At 40.2% G+C, this 7,987-nt stretch overlaps 1 pseudogene; it reads right to left on the reverse strand.

Annotated features, from left to right (window-relative positions):
• Positions 1-811: 811 nt before the first annotated feature.
• Positions 812-6,835, reverse strand: LOC108789206 (annotated as a pseudogene).
• Positions 6,836-7,987: the final 1,152 nt, after the last annotated feature.

The raw sequence follows: 7,987 nt of genomic DNA on the forward strand, positions 1-7,987 counted from the left end.
CCAAAACTTATTTGCTAAATTTCTTTGGTTAAAAAAACTCAAAATAAGTGTATAATAAGTACAGTGTGTGAAAGCTATACAGTCCACAGACTACAGTATATATATTTGTAACGTATCAATACTGGTGCTTTGACTGATTATTGCATTTCTTGAGGCCCTAAAATGCCATGATAGCAGAAACACCCACAAAATGACCCTATTTTGGAAAGCAGACACTTCAAGGTATTTAATAAGAGGCATGGTGAGTTTTTTGATGATTTAATTTTTTTGCTACAAGTTTTTAGAATATAAAGAAGAAAAAAAATGTTCTTTCATTTTCTAAAAACTTGTGGCAAAAAAAATGAAATCATCAAAAAACTCACCAAGCCTCTTATTAAATACCTTGGGGTGTTTAGTTTCCACAATGGGGTCATTTTGTGGGTGTTTCTACTGTCCTGGCACTATATGCCCTCCAGAAATGTGTGTATTGATTTCACTTTTATTGGAGTTATGGTGTTGTCATTAGGGATGAGCTTCGCGTTCGAGTCGAACCTATGTTCGACTCGAACATAGCATGTTCGAGCGTTCGCCGAACACCGAACATTATGGGATGTCCGCGGTCTGTTCGACCGCGGCACATCCCACAATGCACTGCGCCGTCCGAAGCGGCAATTGGCTACAGTCCTGCAATTCAAAATGGGGACATTTAAATTTCCGAGTTCTACCCCCATAGACTTGCATTGAGTTCTAAGTTCGAGTTAGAACTTTTTCCATGTTCGAAAGTTCGAGTTAGAACCGAACACGGGGGTGTTCGGCTCATCACTAGTTGTCATTAGGTGGGCCTGATTTTCATCTCAGACTGTTTGTGCGAGTAGTAAAATCCTTTTCCAGTTGATGCCGTCTGCAAAGGTATCGTGCTTGCCCAGCAGGTACTGTCCATTCAGGTTGGAGTTGTGCACTGATTGTACCACCAGGCACCTTTATAAAGCTGGGCACAATCTCTAGGCTCTGCGTCATTGTCCTGGTCTACAGTGGAGAACTTCATTGCATTTTGATATGTCAAAGAATCTCCTAAAGTAAAGTGCAATGAGTTTACAGGTGAGTTTAAAAAAAAATGTTACGCCTTTTCTGTATAAAACTGTATATGTCTATAACAGTCTCATTCTCCTAATTCTTCTAATTTTCACTATGAGTACAGATGCTCTTACCCCAGATGCTCAGAAAGAAATGAGCTTGGCCACATGCAAGCAGCAACACAGATTATGTAATGTGACTTTGCTGTTGATTTGCCAATTGTCTGCTGAGCGGTTTGTGATTAAAGTTAGCCATACAGTAATAGATTTTTCTCATGCAGCTTGCAAGCTAAACAAAAAAAAGCCTCACAGAGTCCTACATACACTCTAAACAGCATGGACTGACAAATCATCCACTGTGGCTATTGTATTCTGACAACGGCGCCCTCTGGTGTCAGAAAACATGAACAACGATTGCAGCCGATTGTTATCCTGAAGCTTGTAAAGGAGAACTATGAGGTGAGTGCTTTTCACTCACCTCATAGTTCTAGCCGACCTGTGACAATGAGACTGTCACAGGTCGGCTCAGTAGATCGGGAGGTGAGCGAACACATACCGGCGTTCGATCACCTCTCGATCCTGTCACGGCTCTCTGCCGTGACAGGGGAGGGGCTGGATTCCACCCTCTCCGATCCGCCAGCGCTGACTGATTGGTACAGCTGGCTCTGCCTCTAGCTAGGCAGAGCCAGCTGTCAGTCACACAGCTGGGCGGATCCCGGCACAATTGTCGGGATCCGCTTCAGCTGCGGCGTCTCAGTATACCGCGAGCAGCAGCTCGCGGTATACTGCGGCGTCTCAGTATACCGCGAGCTACAGGTAGTTTGTGTCCTCCCGTTACCCTAAGGAGAACTATAGGGAAAAGCCTTAACCCCATAGTTCTCCTTTAAATAACTTTTGTTGAGCCGGCAGGGCAACCCACTGTAAGAATTGTGGCCGATTTATATGAATGGCTCAAAATTCTAACAGTGTATGGCTTGCATGATAAATTGAGGTTTATGTTGGTCTGAACTCACATTCTCAGCAAGAGCCAGACATGGAATTTACAAGCACTCTCAGCCATGTGTCAGAAGGTTTGTGTTCTTTAATTTTGACTTGGATAGAAAGAAATTTGGATCGTTGTTAATTTATTAAAATTAGCACCTTAGTGTGTTGTTTGTATTGAATGACATGCCGTTTGGATCTTGAGAGTCTGCAGACATGGATGTACACAACAGGCACTTCTAGTATTACATTCCTTACCTGCATTACCAGTTGTAAGGTCTCCAATTACCAGTTTATACTCCTCAGATTCTCCAAGAATTTCAAAGGAGCTGTATTTAGCAAACTGCTTGACAGTGTCAAAATCTTGAAGATCCACTCTCAGTTCCTAAGTCTCTGCCATGACAGGAAAAGGATTGATTTCTAAATTAGTATTAAAATAATTATTAAATGACTATAATTGACGGCAGAAAAAAAAGACAAACTGCAGAATATTGCAGCTTTGAAAAAGGAAGTGAAATCACAGGAGAGGGAAAATGCAGCACTTAATTTAGTCTAGACAAACAATAAAATGGTTATGTGTGCTTCTCGATTTTCCTTCCTGCTTCCTGATAAAAAAAAGATTTAAAACGGGTTTTTAAGCACTTCCCCCCAAGAAAATGCTCTTATCAATCATTACCTGACGATGTTAACACATGGATATTTTAATTTCCCAACCAGAACTCTGTCAAGCGGCTACCAAACCCCATCTTGTAGGTCTCCCAGTTCTGCAGGAAATACACTGATCCATCGTAGCGCCTCTGGAAAACCTAGGTAAATAAATCCATGACTATCTATCATATCAGCCCTGCACTACAAAAGCTACAAGACTTGCTCTTCACCAGTCTAGCATTACAGATTAAATATAAAACATATGTGGAGTGAGTGTGTGTGTGAAAATGATTCCCGCTCTGTGAAAACTCTGTTGAATCTCACTCCAGTGGATTAAATAAAAACTCGGGTTAAAGCAAACTCATACTCATGAATTAACTCTAACCTTTTCTCCCTATCCTGCTGCCATATAACAACAGAAGGTAGCAGACGCTGTGAAAAACCAAAGGCAAAAATACTGTACATCTTAGCTCCATCTATTTCCTTTGCCATTCATACGACTAAACACTAGAAAGCTGATCTAAACAAAAATGGTTTAGGGAAGGGGTGCTCTGATAAATCTGGCCAGGCAGCATCTCTGCCTGAACACTGATCCTGAGTACTCAGAAGTATTAGACATGCCTTCTGATTGGACGTAATGAGTTACTGCATTACGATCATTGACTTTCTAATTATTTTAGAATATTGACAGGTTACATAATTAATCTCCAGAAATCAGCCGCACAGAAGCCACGTAGGTAAAATCCAAAATCTATTGAAGTCAATCCAAAACCAAATAAAAAAATCAATATGCAATGTGTACACCACCATAGATCTCTCCCACACCAATGCCTTTCATGCGTTTCATCACCTGGGCATAATCATGATCAAGCCCAGGTGGTGAAATGCATGAGAGGCGTTGGTGTGGGAGAGATCTATGGTGGTGTAAATGGGTTCTGCAGGATAAAAATAGAAAGTAGAAACATTGTACAGGTCCCTGCGGCATTACTGGCCGTAATGACCACAAAGAAGACCACAACTAGTAAGGCCAACATTACAACTTCTGATTCTTCAACCCTTATGTTGTCCAGCTTCTCTCTGTCTCTGGCACTATTTATAAACCGGCAAAGTCCTGTCTGCATATTACCCCTAGTGTCCTTTCTTAAAAAAAACTGTCATTGATTTCTCAACCTCAACACTCCAGGAAAGGATAACTGTTTACGATATTTAAAATAAACAAGCGCTGACACCAAAATGACAAAGTTACAGAGATAACATGCATTGGCTCATTACCATTGTCAGATTAAAGCTCGCTCAACTCTATGTGAGAAATAAGATAGAATCCCTGTTTTCACTGCAGTCTGTGTAGCCCATTTGCACTGACTATGCTGCTAACAACAGTTTCCAAAACTGCACCACATGTAAATGTGAAGATGTGAAGGATTTCACTCAGATGAATGACACCGTACTCATCACGAGCTTTACTCGCCTTTCTATGGTGCTTTAAAACTCATAAAAGTGCAGAGGTGTCAATGCAGCCTAAGACAAACCCCTACTATCCACCTTTCTAGGAGACCCCCAAGTGTAAAGAAATTATTTGCCAGGATTAATAACAAATCAACTCCAGCCAAACCTACGGAGGAGATCAAGCATCACTTTTAATGCTTTCTCTGTGCCCATAGAGAAGAATTGTTCAGCATAATGTAGAAACAGACTGCAAGTCCTGTTCTAAGTAGATGCTATTTTGTTTGGCAAATACAATCAGTGGCGTCAAACGCAAAGTGCGGATGACAGCAATGTAACGCAAAGTGCGGATGACAATGGTGTAAGATCGAAAGGGACTTACAGTTTGATGTACTAGATCATGTGCTCTGTCATGCCCTCTTCTTCCTCTCCGGGTGGTGGTGGGGGGAAATAGCGATGTTTCTCCCATGTGAAGCCCCAAGCAGCCTTGATGCGTCTTCTCTGTCCCTACTCTGCTAAAATACATGAGCAGCCAATGGCAGTGCTGCACTCCCCCTCTTAGCCAATAGCAACTGGGGTGGGCTGAGGAAGATACCAGTGGTTGCCGAGTGCTGAGGTGCCCGTACAGCAGGGGGGCCACTGGACAAATTTTTTAGTCCCGTGGGGGCCGCTACTATATAAGGTACCAGTGTTAATGTCTGTAAATGTTACAAGCGGCAATTGTCACCCATTCAAATGAATGATCGGGTGACAGCTGCTCCGGGTGTCACCCAGCCTCGGGACGCCCCTGCAGCTGCTGCATGTAAACGCCTACATGTATAGGGCAATGCCGTGGATGGCGCTCGTGCACAACATGTTTTGTGTGCAAACATCGTAGTTCTGAAGAAACCGGAAGTCATGCGGTCCCACAACTCGATATGTTCGCACTTTCGACACATCATCGGCCGAAGCTGACAGGAGCTGCTCTGCGGTCTGCAGACCGTGTAGCTGCTCCTGCAAGTCAGGCCGTGTGCCCGACTTTTCAGCTAGCAAGAGACCGCTGCCATACAGTGAAGCTGTACGGCAGCGGTCGATATAAAGGGGAATCAGCGGGGGGGCAAGGAATAAGCTAGGGGGGGCAATTGCCCCCCTGTAGAGACGCCTATGAATACAATTGACAACGGCAATTTAATCTGACACTGAAGAGTATGGCAACTATGATTAGCCAGGAAGAGGAGAGTAAAATGTTCCTGAATGCACTCATTTTTTGGTGTAGATGAATTTTAACCCCCCAAAAAATCTTACAACATGACCTCTTGAGCTTGAGCTATACTGTGGTTATGTTATTCTGCAACAAGGTTTCAGTAGTATGCTTATTTATGAATTGTTCTCTCTATTGGATCTATATACTTCATTGTTATGATGGCATTTACTGTTTTCGTTATTCTGTGCTTCCTAATAAAGCAAGAAGGGCTTGGCCCTGCACCCAGCAACATCAGGCTGGTAAGAGACATTTAGCCAATTTAGTTGCGCTGGAAAAACAGATGTGTGAAATCTGTGTATAACCGTGATCAATGTAAGCAATTATGTTGCGCTTGGTAGTGAGCAATATTCTTTACTGTATCATCTTACTGTGTTTCCATCTCAATAAAAAATTTTGTTTGTTTATATTTAAGTGAAAAATAAATTAAAAATAAATTGATAGATAAGGTGAACAACAAATCATAAAATAGTGTAAAATATGTATAATAAATAAATTAATGAATTATAAACTGTGTCTTTGTTTTGTTCAATATTTCGTTAGTAAAAAATGTTTGTGATGTGACAATTAAAACAGTATTCTGTGATTAGACACTCGATCCCACGTCTATATGAATTACATGTGCATTCAGATTCAAAAGGTTGATGTCATCACTCGATTGGTTGATTCCAATTAAACAGCTATTCGATTCAGAGTGACCAATAGTGATGATAACTCACATAAAACATTTATCATCGCCCCAAAACGAAAAAAAAACAGTGTCTCTATATAAGGCGTGAATTAGGGTTACGCCAACGATTCTTTCAATCAACGAGGCATTTAACTCTTTCACTCAGAGGAGGAAAAAATGAATGGAACGAAAACCAAAAAAACACAAAGTGTCTATTACTTTGTCTTCAATCCATAAGTCCCCGAAGTCTTTATATTTCTCTCTCTCCTCCAATCGGTCAGCACACGGTTCTGATGCCGGTGTCGAACGCCCTCCAGGAGCAGTCCAACCGAGGGAGGAAGACGGGGAAAAGGACACAAGAGAGAAAGCAGATCTAAGTGTAGTCACGAAAGTCCTTTATTCCAAATATAAATGATTACACTTACGAAATGGGATAAAAAATTCGTGAGAAAACTGAATATTAAGAGACATTTTACGGTAACAACTGAGTTCCCCAAGAAAAAAAATGAGACAGAGGAGATACTTAAACACTCCACTTTAAGGAATAAATCAACCTTTAACCCCAACACCAAGACTAGTCACCATATTGAAGTTTTTAAAGTTATGGTAGAAGAGGCGCTCAGAGGATTAAAAATAAAGAATAAAAGAAACAAGGAATATATAGACAAGGGCTTAAAACTTCTGGAAGAAAAGAAAGAAGTGGTGAATCACGAGGGATAGGTGATAAATTAGTTACAACAACTCACTTCAAATCCACCGATCGAAATGTATACATACCTGTGGGAAGTTGCCACCATCCATCTTGGATTAAAGGAATCCCCAAAGGAAAACTCATTAGAATGAGAAAAAATTGCACTCGGGTAGAAGATTATGAAGAACAGGCTAACATCATTGAAAAGAGATTTCTGGAAAAAGCATACGGTGAAAAGAATTTAGGTAGAATAAAAGAAAACATAAAAAAACTAGATAGAGAAGAAATGTTACAGCCCAAAGTATTCAAACAGAAAGAAGACCAACCTCTATTTTTCATCACATACTTTTCAACTCAATATAAAGAAATTGAACAGATCCTTCAAAAACACTGGCCTATCCTAATGAGGGATAGGATACTAGGACCAGTGATCCAGAAAAAGCCAAAGAAAAGCCCCCAACATCAAAAACCGGTTGGTAAAGAATATAGTTGACCCCCTAAGCAAACTTTCTCTTTCTTCGATGGAAAAGGCTTTTTCCCATGCGGAAAATGCATAGGATGCACAGTGACAGGACAAAAAAGGAAAACAGTAGAGTTTCAATCTAACTTCAATAAAAGGAACTTTAAAATAAGGGAGTTCATTTCCTGTAAAAGTAAGCACGTCACATATATGCTGGAATGCCCTTGTGGACTCCAGTATATAGGGAGAACAACAAGAGAACTCAGAATTAGGATAAGGGAACATATAAATAATATCAAGAAAGGAAAATTAAATCACAGCGTGCCAAGACACTTTAAAGAAAAACACGGATGTAATCCAAAGGGAATAAAATTCATAAGTTTAGATAGGATAAAAAAACACTGGAGAGGGAACCACATGAAGAGGGAAGTCTCCAAAAATGAAACAAAATGGATCTTTCTCATGGAGACTATGACCCCAAAAGGCTTAAATGTGGAACTAGACCTGAATTGTTTTTTGGCTGATGATTAGACCACATTTGAATTTTTGAGCAAAGAATAATCAGAATGACCTTAGTGTCCATTACGAATATATCAATAAAATGCACAAGAGTGAGATTACAACGTAGAGTGCTTATGAATTTATATAAATACCCACTAGATATATAGGTCCTAAAGTAAAATTCTCCCAAATCTAACTCTTCTAGTGATCTCTTTTATAAAATGTAATTTTAATTATTTTAATCATAATATTTTAATGATAATAATTTTATACATCAATATTTTAGAATAATATAATTTAA

Source organism: Nanorana parkeri, unplaced genomic scaffold, assembly GCF_000935625.1.
Source record: "Nanorana parkeri isolate BGI_ZX_2015 unplaced genomic scaffold, ASM93562v1 scaffold380, whole genome shotgun sequence".
Classification (NCBI taxonomy): domain Eukaryota; kingdom Metazoa; phylum Chordata; class Amphibia; order Anura; family Dicroglossidae; genus Nanorana; species Nanorana parkeri.